Source organism: Dendrobates tinctorius, unplaced genomic scaffold, assembly GCF_039654945.1.
Source record: "Dendrobates tinctorius isolate UK_male_01 unplaced genomic scaffold, ASM3965494v1 ptg000156l, whole genome shotgun sequence".
Lineage (NCBI taxonomy): Eukaryota > Metazoa > Chordata > Amphibia > Anura > Dendrobatidae > Dendrobates > Dendrobates tinctorius.
The window spans coordinates 30,738,348-30,760,117 of record NW_027361823.1 but is presented as its reverse complement, the minus strand read 5'-3'; positions in this window follow the sequence as shown (position 1 = coordinate 30,760,117).

Genomic DNA, 21,770 nt, shown 5'->3' with positions numbered 1-21,770 from the left:
AGTTCTCATTTGGTACTCCCATACTGTTTGCTTATGCATTGAATGTAAGGCCTGCCCTGCACCAAAGTTACAGGCACCCCAATAAGCTTTTGAAACAACGTACTAGATGGCCGCATTAAACAAAAGTTCCCATTATTATTATTTTTTTTACTACCATAAAGTTTTCCCATGAAGTGAATGCAAGGCCTGCCCCAAATTTGCACACACCCCAATCCCCCTTGGAAGAAACATGGAGGAGGGCCTCATTAAAAAATGTTCCCTTTACAATTGAGCGGGTTCCCTATACTTGGAATGCCCAGTGTATGGGCTGACAAACATTTCACCCTGGGGGGTACACATCAACATAGTTTATAAACTTTATTTTTTTACGGGCATCATAAACAACCTGGTTTCCTACACAGTTGCTGCTGGGAAGGTTCAGGTTTTTAGCAAAAATATGAAGGACGAGTCATTGGATGAAGTGATCACGAAAAGGGGCATGGTGCAGGAGGAATGGGAATGAACAGAATTAATAACAGGGGTGGCTATAGGAGGTATGAGATCCAGGATACAGCCTACAATGGTTAGTCGTTTAGCCACCACCAATTACCATAATGTAAATGCCCGTTAGAAGATCGGTGTAACAAATGCGCGTCTGAAGCTCGGCATAAAAGATGCCCATAAGAAATAGGTTGCCAAAGACGCACGAGTCCGTATAAAGGACAAAGTGCAACATGCTCGTGAGATGCTGAATTCTAGAAAGCAGATCAGTGTTGGAAGAAAACCAAACAAACTGATGGATGCTTGTGAAATCTAAGTATAAAGAGGAGTGCATGGATCGTAACTATCAACACAGCCATGGCAAAAGGTTCCTCATCTTCACCCATGCATATTACAAAGAATATTCAGATGTCACAGCCGAAAACTATTTGTGCAACGAACACTGTTAAAGGAATGCCAATAAACATAATTAAGCACATACCTGGGAAACAACAGATTTCCTCTTTACAAGATATGGATGACGATGGTATTGATGACGATTTGGAACTTTACCACATCCCCATCATGAATATGAAGATCACAGGTGCAAACATTGTGCAAAAAAGGCCGTGAATGTCTGGAAATTCATTTTCTCTCGGCAAACTTTACCTCTTACTAAAGTGGTCAGAATGATGCATACACAGCTCCCATCTCTACTCAACACGACCCTTCGCCATCATTATTGCACACAAAGGCTCAAACCAATGTGCCATGGACACTTGTCACAAAGGAGGCCAGTTCATCAGTAGGGCCCACTCATAAAGAGTCTGTCTTTAGCTCTTTAGAAGGCACAAAAATGATCATTAATAATTTGCATCCAAGAGTTACAGAGGAAGATATCGTGGAGCTTTTGTGGCACCCCCAGGAGTCCGGTTGCCACAGTGACATTGCCTCCCTCCCTGGGGGAGGTGATGACATGCCTGAAGAAGAAGCATGAAAGAGTTGCTCCCCAGAGCAACTGAGACTGGGAATGACAGTCAAAGTAGCCAAATCCAGAGAGCAGGAGACTGCAAGCCTCCTGGCCTCACAAAAGCCCCTGAGACACAGCAGCATGCGAGAGCCTGGAGCTGCCGCAGAGGACGAGGCTCGAGCTGCCTGCCATAAGGGCAAGTACTAAGGACTGTAGAAAACAGAGGATCAAGCATAGCTTCAAGCTGCAGGGACCTCAGACACTAGCGCAGAAAGGAAGCCTCCAACACTTGATTTAAGGGACTCTGATCTGCTTTCAAGCCGCTGGATCTCCATTTCCATCTGTACTGCGGACCAAACTGTGAGTAAAGCTTTGGAAACTGCATTCATCTGTGTTTTCTACCTCCTTCCTGCTTCACCAACTCAGCACTGCTACAACCTTTACTTCAAACTACATCATCATCTCCCTTAACATCTACTGCAACTGCCCTGGGACAACAGCTCTGCCTGTGGAGAACTATTCCAACTTTGCTGCATCCTACCATCCATCCCAGAGGATCTACACTGCAGCGCTGGTCCTTATTTGATCAGATACTACAGGTGGCATCATGAATTTATCTATACATAAACTTTATTCCTCACTTTTCATGGAAGCTCAGGGCCACGGACCGGGTCACTGCTGCCGTGACACATCCCTTTAAGACACCGGCCCAGTATCGAGTTACCCACGGCCCTGGGGGTGCTCCATTTTGGAGTAACGAAGAGGATCACGAGCCCGGCATAGCCAGGCACTGTGTGCCAGAGACTTTGTTAAATAGTGAAACCGCCTCCATTGTAATAAACAGCGGTGCGCAGGAAGAAAGGGGTGTTTCATCATGGGCGGAATCTGAGAGCAGCGCGCAAAGTAAAGCGCAGGCTGCGCTCCGTGATTGGAGGGAAGAAGGAGGAAGTGGACAGAGGAGGCCAACAGGAGCCTCGTTGCTACTGCAGGTGGAGCAGCCGTGCACCAAGGTAATGATATAGAAGGGTTAATGGTTTGCCTTTAATTGCCTTTTGCCTTTAACTGCTAGAATTTATTCTCATGACGCAGCAGTCTGTCAGTCTCCTCTTCAAGGAAACTATGCTTCTTATCAATAGTCAGCCACAATGTGTTCTGGGTACATTGTAAACAAGATATGACCCTGGGTTACGGTGGGGGCTACATGAGCTACATAGAGTTACATTTGTTGTAAATGGTATAAAATATTGCCTTGTGTTTCATTATGTCAGATAAAGTGATTTGCCCACGACCTGTGTGCAGTCTCCTTTGTCTCCAAGCACTTGTCAATTAAGGGTGTAACCTCCTAATTTGGCCTCACTGGTGATCTGGCATGCCTGACTTTGGGCTAGAATGAAAACAGCTACAACAGTAACGACCCACATTGCCAGCCTGAGATTTACTAGGGGGGAAGAGGATGTCTAGCCCAGATAGAGATGCAGAGGAGGACGCAGCCGCAGACCCCATTAGCCAGCCTGAAGCAGCGGCGAGTGCAGCCATATCCCCTGTGATACCGCCAATTACCGCAGCAACAGCAGCTGCAGCCCCCATTATGCAGCTATCAATGCCCTGCATCCCAGGAGCAGCCTGGCTACCACAATACTCAGGGGAATCACAAGCCCTGAGTGATTTTAAGGAGAGACTATGCAGTTTGTTTAAAATATACCCCCTGTCTGAGGATCAAAAAGTTAGCATCCTCACCGGCTAGTTAGCTGGTGCAGCTCTGAGGGAAGTGAAGTCCTGGCCAAACACTCACGGAAGAACTGTTAAGCAAATATTAGCCAGGCTGAAGGACATCTTTGACACCCACACTGCAGAAGAAATAAAAATGAGATTCTTTCTGTGCAAACAAAGGGTGCAGGACATTATACGGGACTATGCCCTTAACCAGCAGGAGGTGCTGCGAGCTGTAAAACAGGTTGATCCAGCCAGTGTGCAAGATGAAGACAGATTGTTAAAGGAGCAATTCATTGAGGGACTCCTGTCTAGCACTCACAGGACACATATGCACATCATAGCCCTACAGAACTCTGATCTGAACTTTGCAGACTTCAAAGACAGGGCTATCAGGGTGCTGAATGAACCAAATGTCAGCTGTCCAGCGCCGCCTAGGTGCCCAGCAATTACATACCACCAAGAAGCAGCATCCTTCCCTCAGATCCCTGTAGGGACTTTGGATGGTGACCCCTCTGCTGAGTTACATCTTCAGGTCCAGGAGCTGACCAAAAGTGTGGCTGCACTAACCAAAGCTGTGCAGTCCATGCAAGTGTCTCCAAAAGAGAAGATGCAGCTGGCCTCCAGTCCAGATGACATCCCGTGGCTATGGAGAAAGAGGATCCCACCGATCAGAGGGAGAGACAACGATCGCTACAATCAAGACGGACAACCCATCTATCGCCGCTGTCACAAGGCAGGACATATCGCAAGATTCTGTCATTTAAATGAGCAACCCCTGGGGCAGAGGAACTACCACCAGGAGTAAGACGTCCAGGCCCATCAAGCTGGCGAGACAAGTATGTGGGAGGACGGCTGGTCCTGCCCATTGTGATTGATGGCTTCATAATGAATGCTTTGTTGGACACTGGCTCGCAGGTGACAACAATACCATATGTCCTCTTTAAGCGGTACTGGGCTGATTCAGATATCACTTGCAGCCCAGATGAACATCTTACCATCTTTGCCAGCAATGGTCACTCCTTGCCTCAGATGGAGAATAAGGAAGTGAGTGAGTGATCCACTCCCCATTGCAGTACCCCCAAGGAGTGAAATGTTAATTTAGTGTCGGGCAGCAATAGGCCTCAGGGGTCAAGATTACCAGGCATTGGTGGAACCGGTGTACTTTGATAGTAGGCCCACTATCCTGACAGCCAGAGGGGTAGTTGACGTTCGCAAGGGGAGAGTATCAATACGCATCTTGAATTGTGGGGAGAGAGAGGACTATTTACCCCAGTATGCTACCCTCGCTAAGCTGTTCACTGTCAGTAACAATGCAATAGAGGCAGCAGAGCCCTTGCTTCCTTCGGACCAAGTGGAAAGCAATGGCTCTTAGAGGCAGCTGGAGGATTGGTGTCAGCAGCTACATGTGGACACTGACTCTACTCCTTCACACCAAAAACATGGGGCTTACCGAGTGGCTCAAGAATATGAGCGGGTATTCAGCAAACATCTTCTAGACTTTGGGCAGGCAAAATGGGTCCATCATCATATCCCCACTGGAGACCATCCACCCATTAAAGAGAGTTACCGGCCTATACCCCCAGCAAAATATCAATGTGCCAAAAGTATGTTGCGGGAGATGATGGAAGCTGGGGTAATCAGAGACAGTTGTAGCCCTTGGGCAGCTCCAATAGTCTTCGTGAAAAAGAAAGTTGGTACCATGAGTCATTAGCTGCATTGAGAACTGCTATTTTTCTACCTTGGATCTCACCAGTGGGTATTGGCAGGTTCCTGTGACAGAGGTAGACAAAAAGAAAACAGTGTTTACTACACCAATGGGTCTCTGTGAATTTAACTACATGCAGTTCGGGCTCAGCACTGCCCCAGGGATGTTTCAACAGCTAATGGAATGCTGCTAAGAATTTTGAAACTGTTCTGCTGTACGTGAATGACATTATAGTCTTCTCTAAAACCTATGAAGACCACTTGAAGCACCTGGCCGAGGTGTTCGAGGCCCTGTCTAAATTTGGCTCGAAAGTGAAGCCATCCAAATGCCACCTCTTGAAACCTAAGGTGCAATACCTAGGCCATGTAGTGAGTGCGGAAGGTGTGGCACCAGATCCTGACAAAGTCACCATTATCCGGGACTAGAAGAAACCCAGCAGCATTCATGAAGAACGGCAGTTCCTCAGGCTAGTAGGCTATTACCGGAGATTCATTAAGGGCTTCACCAAGATAGCAGCACCTCTGCAAGACCTGCTAGTGGGACAATCCAAGAAAGCCAAAAACAAGATTCTTCAGTTCGAATGGAACAGCAAGTTGGAAGAATCCTTCAAGCGGTTGGAGCTCTCTCTCACGGAAGATGAAGTTCTGGCTTATCCTGACTATGACCAACCATTTGTACTCTATACAGACGCCAGCAATGTGGGATTGGGAGCAGTGCTGTACCAAGTACAGCAAGGCAAAGAGAGAGTGATTGCCTATGCCAGCAGGAAGCTTCGTCCCACTGAAAGGAACCCTGTCAATTACAGCTCCTTTAAACTGGAGTTCCTCGCCATAGTCTGGGTGGTCACGGACCGTTTCAAGCACCACTTGGCTTCAGCAAAGTTTCCCATCTATACAGATAACAATCCCCTAACCCACCTAGAAACGGCAAAACTAGGTGCCCTGGAACAACGATGGATGGCCCGGCTGTCCAATTACAGGTTTACCATCAAATACCGAGAGGGGCAGAAGGATGCCAATGAGGATGCATTGTCCAGGATGCCCAATTCACCTGATGGGGAAAAGACCCAGAAGAGCTTGAAGAAATTGAGTTACCAGCTTTCCACCACCCAGCTGTGGCCCAACGCTCTTAAGAAGTGAGAGGCAAGCGCCATGGCGTGCAAGAGGCCACGTTTAGCCCATTGCCTCATCATGACCAGGCAGAGACGCAGGATGGCAATTCAGCAACTCACTTGGTAAAGGAGTTGTTGACGCAGACTGGCTCATACCCTGATTCAGACGCTCCACAGGAGGCGCGGCAGTTATGGAAAGAAAAAGGCAAGCTGTTCCTCTATGAGGGTAAGCTATGTCGTTGGAGCATCAACCAATGAACCCATGAGCTAGTTTAGCAGATCGTGGTTGCAAAGCGGGATGCACCTATGGTCCTGGAAGCATATCATAATGGAGCCGGTCTTTTCAGCTGGAAGAAGTTGGAAGAGATGGTATCAAGAGTGTGGCCCATGCAATCTGCGAAGAAAAGACCACAACAGTCAGTGAGCTCCATTACAGCCGATCATCACAAAACAGCCACTGGAGATAGTGGCATTAGACCACGTCAAGTTGACCCCCAGCAGGTCAGGCTACACGTACGCTCTGACAATTGTGGATCATTACTCCAGATTCCTGGTAGTTGTTCCTGTTAAAGATCAAACAGCGAGGACAGCAGCCAAAGCATTTCAGGAGTACTTTTGTTGACCCCATGGATATCCTGAGCAAGTACTTACAGACCAAGGCCCAGCTTTTGAGGCAGAAGTGTTCCAGGAGTTCTGCAACCTATACGGCTGCAAGAAGATCAGGACAACCCTGTACCATCCACAGACAAATGGCATGTGTGAAAAGTTGAATCAGGTGGTAATTGACCTATTGAAGTCCTTGCCACTGGAAGAGCAAAATCAATGGCCAGAGAAGTTGCCGGATTTGGTGGATCTATACAACGATGTCCCCATAAACTCCACCAACTGTTCGCCAGCCTTCTTGATGAGAGCAAGGCCTGGCAAGTTACCCAATGACTTGGACATGGGAGTCCTGACACCTGAGACAACATCACCAGATGCCGACTGGAATACAGAGTGGCAATACCGCAAGGTGCAAGAATGTGTGGAACGAAGTTTGACCCAAGCCAGACAGAGGCAGGAAACAAATTATAATCAGCATGCCCCTGCAGTTGCCTTGTTGCCAGGAGAACAGGTCCTAAAGAGAAAAAGGAGGATGCACAAATTAGATGACCAATGGGAGGCCGAACCCTACACCGTACTACCTTCAAATTTTGATAATATCAAGGCATGCCTCATAAGTAAGGATGGAGGAGAAACCTCATCGGCAGTGTCAAGGGATCATCTGAAACCATGTCCTGATCAACTAAAGGAAAGGATGGAAGATGAAGACATTCTTCAGCCCATGGAAAAAGGGGAGAAGAAAATAAGCACAGTACTCGGAGAGTTCCCTTCAAATTGGACGTGGGCGAATCAGGCAATAGTTGTGCCCATCTTGCTCTTTCCACAGCCAATAGTGCCAGAAGAAGAAACCACTCAGGACCAACAAGCTCAAGCAGCGGACACCACCCCAGCAGAGGAGCAAGAGAATTTATCCCTGCCAGCAACGAATCTGTCATACCCATGGTGAGCATCAGTAGTCATAGAAAGTCGGGTATACCTGTCCTATGTAGAGTCACCAATAGCACAGCTGAAAAAGAATGCACTACACCAGTGGTATCAAGCACAGTGAATCAGAGTAGGTCACCAGCAATACCAGTGCAATGCAGGTCTACACATAGTACCCAAGGTCAAACTCCTATCAGGTTTCGTATGTAAGTAGATCATGCAAGTAAGATACCTGACTGTGCAGTGTAAATATGCAATCTCAATAAGTAACCGTTAAGCATATGTGCCTACAGAGACTCTGTAAGAACTTTTGAGCTATCCTTTTTGATTCGCTTTAATGGGCAATGGGTCACTCAACTCGTTGTGACCAAAACACTACTTGTAAATAGTTAACCACTGAGGAATAACCAAGAGACAATGACGCATGGACTAATCGTCACTTGGACTATTTTTTACTTTGGTTTTTGTAATTTTTGTTTTTGAGACTATGTAAATAATTATTATGGTTTACTGTTATAATGCTTTTGTTTCCTCAGTCCCAGAGTACTGGTTTTTACTAGGGGAGAATGTGGCACCCCCAGGAGTCTGGTTGCCACAGTGACATTGCCTCTCTCCCGGGGGAGGTGATGACATGCCTGGAAGCAGAGAGGAGTTCCCTGGTCAGGTATCCACTACACACAACACTTTTCCTACTCCAGACCAGAAGGGGAAGCTCTGAACCCTGGTTTAGGGGAGCTTCCAGCATGTTCTGGGCTGGAGGAGTTAATTAGTTGAGTCTGGGATGAGGAAGCAGCAAGAAGCATGAAAGAGTTGCTCCCCAGACTAACGTAGAAGGAGGAAAGAAGAAAGAGCTGAGAGAAGCCTGGGGGAAGTGGAGCTGTAAGTACACTCACCCCAGGTCGGTGCACTGGAAACTGGACACCGGAATCCATGGCTGTCTGGGAATGACAGTCTCAGTAGCCAAATCTGGAGAACAGGAGACTGCAAGCCTCCTGGCCTCACAAAAGCCCCTGAGACACAGCAGCATATGAGAGCCTGAAGCTGCAACAGAGGATGAGGCTTGAGCTGCCTGCCATAAGGGCAAGTACTAAGGACTGTAGAGAACAGAGGACCAAGCATAGCTTCAAGCTGCAGGGACCTCAGACTCTAGCGCAGAAAGGAAGCCTCCAACACTTGATTTAAGGGACTCTGATCTGCTTTCAGGCCGCTGGATCTCCATTTCCATCTGTACTGCGGACCAAACTGTGAGTAAAGCTTTGGAAACTGCATTCATCTGTGTTTTCTGCCTCCTTCCTGCTTCACCAACTCAGCACTGCTACAACCTTTACCTCACACTACATCATCATCTCCCTTAACATCTACTTAACATCTACTGCAACTGCCCTGGGACAACAGCTCTGCCTGTAGAGAGCTATTCCAACTTTGCTGCATCCTACCATCCGTCCCAGAAGATCAGCACTGCAGCGCTCGTCCTTATTTGATCAGATACCACAGGTGGCACCACAAATTTATCTACACATAAACTTTATTCTTCACTTTCCATGGATGCTCAGGGCCACAGACCGGGTCACTGCTGCCATGACACATCCCTTTAAGACACCAGCCTGGTACCGAGTAACCCACGGCCCTGGGGGCGCTCCATTTTTCTGTGCATGCGGTGCCTTGAAGCGCACCTGCTTGTTGAGTTCTGGAGTTGCAGAGGTTGTGTTTGTAAGAAAGTAAGATGCAATTGGTGCCTACAAAAAATACAACAGATACCTAAATGGACAACCAATGAAATGCAATCTTCCTTTGTATGGTAGTGTGATAACATCAGACCAGCCCATACTTCTAAGATTAAGTGACACCCCAACAAAGAAGGAAGGTTAATGTCCAAGAAACACAAACTCCTCCTCCAGTGATGCTTAAAATCCTCCAGCTTAAGTTGATCCTGATATTATCTTAAAAGCACTCTTTAAATCCTCAGGGTCATCAGCAGTCATCCAACCACCTGCATTTAAGATTAAGCTCTGATGACACCAACACAACTTGGAGACTAATAAGAGAGACTCGCAAATCACATATGGGCCTAGAGACTCCTTTAAAAAAAAACAGTTTTTCTTTTTAGTTTTTGTTTAACGCTGGTGATAATCACCAGCAGGTAGTTGATGTTTGAAGGAGTGTGGCATCAGACATTGGACAATTTATCCTGTTCACAGCATTGTAGTTCAGTTCACCTTTGTTGTGGGGCAGTTGTGTTATTGCATCAAGAATTTTCATTTTCCCCTTGCTCTAGTATTGTGATACAGCATGATTATGGTTCTACTGTTCTGTCAAGGGAGGCTAAATAAATGTTGAATAACTTGTTTAAATGTCTTCAATAATCTGTTTCTACTTAAAAGATAATCTGTGTTGTTTGGTAGCTTTAATTTATGGATTCCTACAAATGAATCTCAAAACCTTCATATTCCAGTAAATGGGGGGACGGAATTACTAAGTGTCCACCGACTGTGTTCTAGAGAAATAATTTTTTTATGACTAATTAACATTTCATACTCGTTGCTCTGTGGCTAAAGCATGTTGTGATATCTGTGATCTGAAGCCAGACAAATGTTAAAGGGAAATAGATAACGCTAATAGTAATCTAAATATTGAGATGTGTACAGAGGAATGCTGGGAGGACATAGATTGTGGCTTTCTATCAACGTCATCTGCTTTTAAATTTTTTTATGTAATGCTGGTAATTAAAAAAAGGTACTCTAGTGTTGACAGGGCACAGTGCCATACCACGACTATCTATTCACATCATTCAAACCATTCGGGTACAAGGTTTGTAACCAAAAAATCTAAAAAGATACCTTTTTGTTTAATGTTTGATTGCGATTAAGCACTCCGGAAGGTATCATTTCTACTGGTGTAACTGTTATTTGGAATTTTTTGCTGTGCTTTATCAACATGTGACGTGATAAACTATGCTGAAAGAAACCGATTTTAGTATTATAAACGGTGTCCATTCATTCTTGCTCTGACAATTTGTGTGGTGCGGCCAACATATTGGAGGCTGCAACAACACATAATTACGTAAATAACATAGTCACTGCCGCAGGATAGATGCAGCTTAATCTCAAAAACCTCACCCGTGCTATATGAAGTGTTCGAGCAAGCCCCATGTTGTAAGATGTTACATGTATAGCAATTCCTCAATCCACATTTGTAGACGCCTGGAGATGAATTTCTAGAGACAGCTTTTAAAAACCCACAAGTGAGATCTGTGGGTTTTTCAAGTTGCTGGGCGCTATTAAATTTCTTATGGTGCGACCCCTCCTAATGGTATTACCAGGTTTTTACGGTAACAAATTCTTTAAGATGGGGTCTTTGATTAAAAGGTACCAAAATTTTTCAAGGATGTCTTTTATTTTATGATTGCCGTTATTGAACTGAGTCACAAAATTAAAATGCCAGGGATTAGATTGGTTATTTCTTGAATGACCACAAGATTCAGCCTTTCCATTGTTCAAATTGCTGCTAATCCCATTTTCTATGGAAAAAACTTTTTTCTGGTTAATCTGTGGTAGGCAATCAGCCTGAGTTTTTATCAGATTCTTTGCATATGCACCTTGCACTAATTTTTTGGGATATTTTTTCTCAAGAAATCTAGCCTTGAGAATCTTTGATTGTTCCACCTAGTCAGCCTCACTACTGCAATTCTTTCGAATGCACCGAAATTGGCTATGTGCACTACGGAAATCCAAAAAAACATTGCTGTCTACTTTTTTGAAAAAGGTTTTTGTCACTATGCGGCTGTCTTTGTGGCTTACTTCAAGATCTAGAAAAGTGATTTTATCTTTATCTAAATTGGCAGTAAAAGTAATCCCCCATTCATTTGTGTTTAGCTTATTAATTAATTCCCATGCTTGCTCTATGGACCCCTTCCATAGAATCACCAGATCATCTATATACATTTAGAAGATAGAATTTTTTCTTTAAAAAAAGGCTCGGATAGCACAGATAGGGACTCCACTCGCCCCATAAAAAGATTAGTGAAACTTGGGGCGACCCGCGTCCCCATCGCTGTCCTGAGCCTCTGTAAATAGAGTACATCCTGAAAAGAAAAAAAATTATGTTTTAAAATAAATTCCAAACCTTTTAGTAAAAACTCCCTCTTCGAGGATGGTATTTGTTTGTTTTCTTGGATATAAAAATCCACAGCTGACAGCCCCAGTGTGTGTTCAATATCGGAATATAGACCTACTACATCAAGAGTAATAAAAAGATAACCCTCTTGCCTTAAGCCCCCCGTTACACACTGCGATATCGCTAGCAATATCGCTGTAAAGTCACCGATTTTGTGACGTTATAGCGATATTGCTAGCGATATCGCTGCATGTGATACTTACCTCTGACCGGCTCCCCCACTGGTTATCGCTGATCGCGCGAGAAGCTGCTGGACCATTCCTCGTCGGTCACTTCCTGCGGCGCTTCCTGCTGTGACGATGAGCGACGCGTGGAGCCGGGCGGGAGGACGTCAGGATCGCCTCGTCTGACAGGTAAGTAGCGATCCCCGTCCCCTGCTATGTCGCTGGTGATATCTGCCTGTGTGGCAGCTCACTAGCGACCACCTAGCGATGCACCAGCGATCCTGACTGCGTCATATCGCTAGTCGGGATCGCTGGTGCATCGCTAGGTGTAACGGTACCCTTACTATATCTTTGCTTTCCTGGATGAACTGTGCAGAGTCCCAAAGATAAGAGGGTAAACACAAAACAATGTCTTGTAAAAATAGGTCAATAAAGTGTGATAATTAGAGCAGCACGGTGGCTCGGTGGTTAGCGCTGCAGCGCTGGGGTCCTGGGTTCGAATCCCACCAAGGACAACATCTGCAAGGAGTTTGCATGTTCTTCCTGTGTTTGCGTGGGTTTCCTCTGGTTTCCTCCCACATTCCAAAGACATACTGATAGGGAATTTAGATTGTGAGCCCCATTGGGGACAGTGATGATAATGTGTGCAAACTGTAAAGCGCTGCGGAATATGTTAGCGCAATATAAAAAATAAATATTATTATTATAAATATGATGTCAAGAAGCCAATCCCCGAAATTATCGGACAACCCGGGTGATTTTTTTATGTCCTTATGGACTTTCGGGAGGTGATAATAAAATGCTACATTTGGATTTTTGTTGGTAAGAAATCTGTGTTCTTTTTTATTTAATATCCCTTTTTTATAGGCATCATCTATAAGGGTGTGGTATTCTAATGAGAATTGAGTAGAAGGATCGGTGTTTAGTTTCTCATAATATTTTGCATCAGACAAGATACGGAGTGCTTCGTTTAAATAATCTTCCCTATTCTGGATCACAACCCCACCCCCCTTGTCTGCTTCTCAAATTTAAATTTTTCTTCAGTGATTCCAAAGCCTTTTTTTCTGGATATGTGATGTTCGACCAATACGTCTTCTTATCAGCTGGACATTTATTTTAACAATTAATGTTCCTGAATTCTTCTGCAACTAATGGAAAGAATGTATCAATATGATTCCCTCGATGATGAATTGGATTAAACATAGAAGTTTCAGCTACATCTTTATGAACAAACGGATCGTTAACTGGTAGTGCTGAATGGGTTAAATGGACATTTGATCCATGGGTGCGTTCCTGTTGGACAAAGTGTCGTGCAAGGGTTAACTTTCTGGTGAATGAGTTGAGGTCAAGAAACAGTTGAAATGGATTGATGTTTTGTGTCGGACAGAAAACTGAGGCCCTTAGGCCTCTTTCACACTTCAGTTTTTCCACATCAGTCAAAATCCGCCAAAATTTGAAAATGGCGGATCCGCTTTTCTTGTGGCTGATCCGCCGTTCTTTCCCATTGAAATACATTAGTGGGGAATTTTGGCGGATGGTCATCCGTTACGTCGGCTATTCGGCGGATCCGCCAGATTTCTGGCGGATTCTGTCCGAGGTGGACGGACTTTGTAACGTTTTTTGTCTGCGTCAAAATGGCAGATTACAGCGGATCCACCGTGATCCGCCATTTGATAGAATGGGCGCCTATGGGTGGCGGATCCGCCGGGATCCGCCATTTAGCGGAATCCGCCGGCGGAATCCGCTTTTTCGCACTGAGCATGCTCAGAAAAAAAGATACTTTTCCAGACAGTCCAAAAACTATATAAAGGTGGGCTAATGACTCATTGGGCCCAGACATCCGGCACCAGCAAGACAGAGAAGATAAAGAAGAGTAGATAGAGAGAGAGCCTGCCATCAACTGCCCAGCAGCAAGACCCCTGCAACCAGAATCCAGGAGCAAGAGGAGCACCTGCCCAGCACAAAGCCACGACCGAGAGGCCTGCCAGTGCCAGCCAGCACCAACAGCCTGCCAGCAAAGCCTGTAATTGTGAGTATAAAACCTATTTGTGTGGGGCATGCCTGTGTGTGTCTATGGCTTGCCTGCCTGTGTGTGTGGCCTGCTTGTGTGTGTGGCCTGCCTGTTTGTGTCGCCTGCCTGTGTGTGTGGTCTGCCTTCCTGCCTGTGTGTGTGTCCATGGCCTCCCAGTGTTGCATGTCTGTGTGTGTATTTTTATTATGCTTTTTTTCATACTTTAATTGTTTTTCTGTTGTTGCATGTGTACTGCATTTTATTTTCATACTACTGTAATTTTATTTGAATATTTGCAAGTATGCTGTTATTGTGCGTTATGTGTGTATTGTACAGTATGTGGTGTCACTGTGGTATTGTATGTGGTGTGACTGTAGTATGTGTTCAGCATTTTTTTTTTTTTTTTCATGTACTGTGGTATTTAAAATAAAGAGCATAGTAGCTCCTACTTGTCAAAAAAAAATGAAAACAAAAATAATTATAATAAATAAAAACTGTCTCCAAAAACTGTCCGTAGTATCATTGTAAAACCAGGTAACGTTAAGTGTGGGTATATGTGCAACAAGGTCACATTAAGTGTTGGTATACTTGCAATACCTAAACAAGGTAACTTTAAAGTGTGGGTATACTCTCACTGATAGATTCTCAGTTAACTCTGCATCAGGGAATTACACACATGCAATACCAAAACAAGGTCACTTTAAAGTGTGGGTATACTCTCACTGATAGATCCTCAGTTAACTCTGCATCAGGGAATTACACACATGCAATACGAAAACAAGGTCACTTTAAAGTGTGGGTATGCATACAATACCAAGGTTTTTTTTTTTAAAGGGTAACACGAGGTTTAGGTTTGGGAAGGTTGCGCATTTCACATATCAACATTCAAGTTTTTGGGGTGGTTTTTCAATCAAAATATATCTGAACATAGGTGTGTTTATACTTTCAGATACATTCACAAAGAACCTGCAAACCATCTTGCAACAGACCCACCAGGCCGCAGCAAACCCAGATAAAAGATTGAAATTTTCTCAGTAAGTATAAAGGCCTGAAAGCTTTTGTTATCCTTTGTATACTAGCTTAACAAGTGTCTTTATACTTGCAGATCAGTTCAGGAAGGACAGCAGACCCGCCAGGCCGCAGCAAACCCACCAGGCCGCAGCAAACTCGCCAGGCCGCAGCAGACCCAGATAAAAGATTGAAATTTTCTCAGTAAGTATAAAGGCCTGAAAGCTTTTGTTATCCTTTCTATAGTAGCTTAACAAGTGTCTTAATACCTGCAGATCAGTTTAGGAAGGACCGCAGACCCGCCAGGCCGCAGCAAACCCGCAAGCTAGGCCGGAGCAATAATGTCTTCTTCTGGGAGCTCCCCCTCACATCATCAGCGAACTGAGGTTATATAAATAATGGGTGGTTTTTTTACTCTTATTTTACAGGGTTTTTTTTAAACAATATATGCATGTATTATGTTTTCACAGGAAGCTTAATCTGTGGAGCTTCCAGGAGGAGACATGCAGGGTGGAGAAATGCAAGGAGGGGGCGCACAGAATGTATGTTTAGCAGATACAAAAACTCACATACATACATAATGCTACACCCAATACAAACATTCATCACAGCACACACAATAACTAGGCATCCATCCAAGCACATAACTTTTTTTTTTTTCTAACATTCTTCACAATCCGGTGCCCGCACTAATGCCACTCCCAGGACATCCCAGCGTCGTCGAGGTGATGCTTCCGGTGGTCGGCGAACAGTAGGTAACCCTTTATTTGGGTGATTGATTAATGAACCTCATGTGTCTGAATTTAATATTCCTTTTTTTTCCACAGGTTTCACAGCGTGCTCCCCACAGAGCAGTAGAAGAGGGAATCATCATTGATGTGGACACCCTCATCGAGGCTGTGCAACCGCGGGAGCCGCTGTGGGACATGGCAAACCGCTACCATGCCTACCAACCAACCACCCGACGGCTATGGGATGAAGTGTGTTCGGAGGTTATAGAGAACTGGGAGGAGCTCGATAAGAGGGCCAGGGATTTTGTTTGTAAGTATTCCAATTTCAGTAACATATATTACAGCTAGTGAAGTGTTGAATGCTAACCACTTTGTATATTTTTTTCCTTCACAGGTGACAGGGTTATCATACGATGGTGGTCGCTCAGGGATCGCTTCAAGAGGACTTCAACAAGGAGATGCAGGCCCCGAGTGGATCGGGAGGACGCAGGAGCACCCAGTATAAACACTACAGAGCCCTGTCGTTCCTCCAGTCGACGATGGTGAGGAGAAGGTAAATATTCCACACACCATTTCTGTAGTACAAATGTTTACATGTTTAACCTAATTTTTTTTTTCAGCAAGGCCAAATGAAATATCAAAATATTAATATATTTTTTTTTCTCTTTTCTAGCACCATCTGCAGCACTCGGGAGCCTGCTTCTGAGTTGCCTCCATCTAAAGGGATACCTTCGGAGACCGCCACCGGGGACCCCATCGAGGTATCTGACCCCTCTGTACCTTCCCTCTTGTGTCGTCCCTCTGTCCCATCCACCAGCACTGGAGCAGCAGGGCAGTCTTCATCACTAGAGTTGAGCGAAACGGGTCGAACAATTTCAAAAGTCGCCGACTTTTGGCAAAGTCGGGTTTCATGAAACGAAACTCGACCCTAGGATGAGGTCGGCCACGAGGTCGGCGACTTGCGCGCCAAAGTCGCGTTTCAAAAGTTTGTTTAGCGCTCTTTTTCAGCCAATCAGGATCCACGGACACTGTGGGCAACGTGATGACATAGGCAGGGGTCGCCACCATCTTTCAGAAGGGCATGCAAGTGATTGGCTTGCTTTGGTGGGCGTCACAGGGGTTATAAAAGGGCGTGCACGCCGACCGCCATCTTACTTCTGCCGATCTTAGCATAGGGAGAGGTTGCTGATTCTGTAGGGAGAGCGTTAGGCAGGGAAGAAAACAAAAAAACTGCTTCTGCTGCTAGCGATTTTGCCTGTGCAACACACCAGTCACTGTGTGTGCAGTGCAAGGGGAGGCTATATTGTGGTGGATCAGCGGTGTTGGTTGTTAGGCTGCCTTCTAAGGCTTCCTGACAGCTGCATTGCTGTTTCCCCACTGCTCTGCAAACTGCTTTTTTAAAAGCAATCCCAATTTTTTTTTTTGTCCTGCTAAGGTACTGAGCGTGCATTTATTCACACCATACAGCGGTGTACGCTCCTCACACAGTACCGTGTAACGGCTGTTATCACAGCCACAGTGAAGCTATCTGTGTGTCACTGTGGAAGGATAAGTGGAGGACTTGTTCCATTCTTGCAGACCTACACTCTAGGGAGATTCCTATTCTGCCCAATTCTACAATTCACTTTTTTCACACCTGTGCCATCGAGCCTGTGACATAGCGCTCTGATATTCAGTGGGCCTCACACAATCCAAAAGTGTCCAGTGTCCACAAGTGTCTGCAGAAATTCAAAATCTCCCTTATCCCGTAGTCACTTTTTTCACACCTGCTGCATCGAGCCTGTGACATAGCGCTGTGATATTCATTGGGCCTCACACAATCCAAAAGTGTCCAGTGTCTGCAGAAATTCAAAATCTCCCTTATCCTGTAGACACTTTTTTTACACCTGTGCCATCGAGCCTGTGACATAGCGCTGTGATATTCAGTGGGCCTCACACAATCCAAGTGTCCAGTGTCCACAAGTGTCTGCAGAAATTCAAATTCTCCCTTATCCTGTAGTCACTTTTTTCACACCTGTGCCATCGAGCCTGTGACATAGCGCTGTGATATTCAGTGGGCCTCACACAATCCAAGTGTCCAGTGTCCACAAGTGTCTGCAGAAATTCAAAATCTCCCTTATCCTGTAGTCACTTTTTTCACACCTGTGCCATCGAGCCTGTGACATAGCGCTGTGATATTCAGTGGGCCTCACACAATCCAAGTGTCCAGTGTCCACAAGTGTCTGCAGAAATTCAAAATCTCCCTTATCCTGTAGTCACTTATTTCACACCTGTGCCATCGAGCCTGTGACATAGCACTGTGATATTCAGTGGGCCTCACACAATCCAAGTGTCCAGTGTCCACAAGTGTCTGCAGAAATTCAAAATCTCCCTTATCCTGTAGTCACTTTTTTCACACCTGCTGCATCGAGCCTGTGACATAGCGCTGTGATATTCAGTGGGCCTCACACAATCCAAGTGTCCAGTGTCCACAAGTGTCTGCAGAAAATCTAAATCTCCCTTATCCTGTAGTCACTTTTTTCATACCTGTGCCATCGAGCCCGTGACATAGCGCTGTGATATTCAGTGGGCCTCACACAATCCAAGTGTCCAGTGTCCACAAGTGTCTGCAGAAATTTAAAATCTCCCTTATCCTGTAGTCACTTTTTTCACACCTGTGCCATCGAGCCTGTGACATAGCACTGTGATATTCAGTGGGCCTCACACAATCCAAGTGTCCAGTGTCCACAAGTAGAGTTGAGCGATACCGTCCGATACTTCAAAATATCGGATCGGAATGGATCGGCCGATCTTTAAAAAAAGTATCGGTATCGCCGATGCCGATACCGGAAGTCCCATTCAAGTCTATGAGACTTCCGGTATCGGAATTGGAAAAACCCTTTCCTGCCCTTGTACAGCCTCTCGGGGGTCTGTACGGGCCTTCCGGGGGTCTCTGCCGGCCTGCCGGGGGGCTGTGCCAGCCTGCCGGTGGGCTGTGCGGACTGCCCGGGGTCTGTACCGGCCTAACGGTGGTCTGTGCAGGCTCCGGGGGGGCTGTGCCGGCCTGCCGGGGGGCTGTGCCGGCCTGCCGGGGGGTTTGTGCAGGCTCCAGTAGTCTGTGCAGGCATCGTCCGATGGGACTACAAGTCCCATCGGGCGATGCCTGCTACCATGACAGTGATTGACACATTAGCCAATGATGGGACAGTAGTAGTCCCATCATCCGGCTAATGTGTTAAATGTAAAAAAAAAAAATACTACATACATACATACTACATGCATGCTACATATATACTACATGCATGCTACATACATACTACATACATACTACATATATACTACATGCATGCTACATACATACTACATGCTACATATATACTACATGCATGCTACATACATGCTACATGCTACATACATACTACATACATACTACATATATACTACATGCATGCTACATACATACTACATATATGCATCATACATACTACATATATGCATCATACATACTACATGCTACATACATACTACATACATACTACATATATACTACATGCATGCTACATACATACTACATGCTACATACATACTACATACATACTACATACATGCTATATACATACTACATGCATGCTACATACATACTGCATGCATGCTACATACATACATACATGCTACATACATACTACATATATACTACATGCATGCTACATACATAATACATGCTACATACATACTACATACATACTACATATATAATACGTGCATGCTACATACATACTACATGCTACATATATACTACATACATACTACATACATACTACATATATACTACATGCATGCTACATACATACTACATACATACTACATGCATGCTACATACATACTACATGCTACATATATACTACATACATACTACATACATACTACATGCATGCTACATACATACTACATATATACTACATGCATGCTACATACTACATACATACTACATACATACTACATACATACTACATGCATGCTACATACATACTACATACATACTACATACATGCTACATACATACTACATGTTACATATATACTACATACATACTACATACATACTACATGCATGCTACATACTACATGCTACATACATACTACATACATACTACATATATACTACATGCATGCTACATACATACTACATGCTACATACATACTACATACATGCTACTGTAAGGATTCGACTCGCTTAGGTGCGGCGGGAGTCAAACATGAGGCAGGTTCCTTTAAAATTTCACAGGGTTTATTACTCCATAAACCAGAGACAGCACATAAACAGTCCTTAGCTGGGCTGTGTTCCCTCAGGTCCTGTGCACACAGGTCAGGGCAATGTCCAGAGCAGCGCTCTATCTGCAGCCGCAGACACAGGAAGGCTTCTCCTTCCTTGGAACACAGACCACTCTCTGTAGTGTCCCACCTGGACACATGGAAGTCTGTCCACACTCTGCCAGACTTCCTCACAGTCTCTCTCACATGTGCCAAACACCTTAATTACATAGCCCTGTAACCACACCCATAGGTGAGGTATGGATCACATGAGCTGGTCACATGGTCAGGACTTCACCACATGTCCTGAACATACACATATCTTCAGGCAAAACGGAGTACATTCCGCACCCAGTGCACTAAATGACATCTTTAGTGCTCATGTACACTATAGGCAAAATACTCCGGGTTGCATCGCAGGGAGCATCCCTCCATGTGACATATCTCCCATTAACCATGCGTTCACCTGTCACACCACATTACATACATACTACATACATACTACATGCATGCTACATACAATACATTCATACAATACATACATAGACATACAGTACATATAACATAGAGTAACATACTTACCAATACTTGTCACATTGTTCCCCGAAGCCATTGTCTTTTATGGAATAAATATTAACATAACAAACCACAAAAATACTCACCCATGATCCGAAGCAGTCCACGAGTGTGTCCCACGACGAACTTGGGTAGAGAACTGCAGCATCAGCTGATGCTGCCGCTCTCTACGGGCTGCAGGAATCCAATGACGGAAGGTATGTATCCTTCCGCACTGTATTCCTCCGCCACTTAAAAAAAAAAAGTCCCTAGTCTCACTTTATGGTAAAAGCTGTGTGGGAAATTCCACACAGCTTTTACCATAAAGTGAGACTAGGGACTTTTTTTTTTTTAAGTGGCGGAGGAATACAGTGCGGAAGGATACCTACCTTCCGTCATTGGATTCCTGCAGCCCATAGAGAGAGCGGCAGCATCTGCTGATGCTGCAGTTCTCTACCCAAGATCGTCGTGGGACACACTCGTGGACTGCTTCGGATCATGGGTGAGTATTTTTGTGGTTTGTTATGTTAATATTTATTCCGTAAAAGACAATGGCTTCGGGGAACAATGTGACAAGTATTGGTAAGTATGTTACTCTATGTTATATGTACTGTATGTCTATGTATGTATTGTATGAATGTATTGTATGTAGCATGTATGTAGCATGTATGTAGCATGTATGTAGCATGTAGTATGTATGTAGCATGCATGTAGTATGTATGTAGCATGTAGTATGTATGTAGCATGCATGTAGTATATATGTAGTATATATGTGGTATGTATGTAGCATGTAGTATGTATGTAGCATGCATGCAGTATGTATGTAGTATGTATGTAGCATGTAGTATGTATGTACCATGCATGTAGTATATATGTAGTATGTATGTAGCATGCATGTAGTATATATGTAGTATGTATGTAGTATGTATGTAGCATGTAGTATGTATGTGGCATGCATGTAGCATGTAGTATGTAGCATGCATGTAGTATGTATGTAGTATGTATGTAGCATGTAGTATGTATGTAGCATGCATGTAGCATGTAGTATGTATGTAGCATGCATGTAGTATATATGTAGTATGTATGTAGTATGTATGTAGTATGTATGTAGCATGTAGTATGTATGTGGCATGCATGTAGCATGTAGTATGTAGCATGCATGTATTATGTATGTAGTATGTATGTAGCATGTAGTATGTATGTAGCATGCATGTAGCATGTAGTATGTATGTAGCATGCATGTAGTATATATGTAGTATGTATGTAGCATGTAGTATGTATGTAGCATGCATGTAGTATATATGTAGTATATATGTGGTATGTATGTAGCATGTAGTATGTATGTAGCATGCAT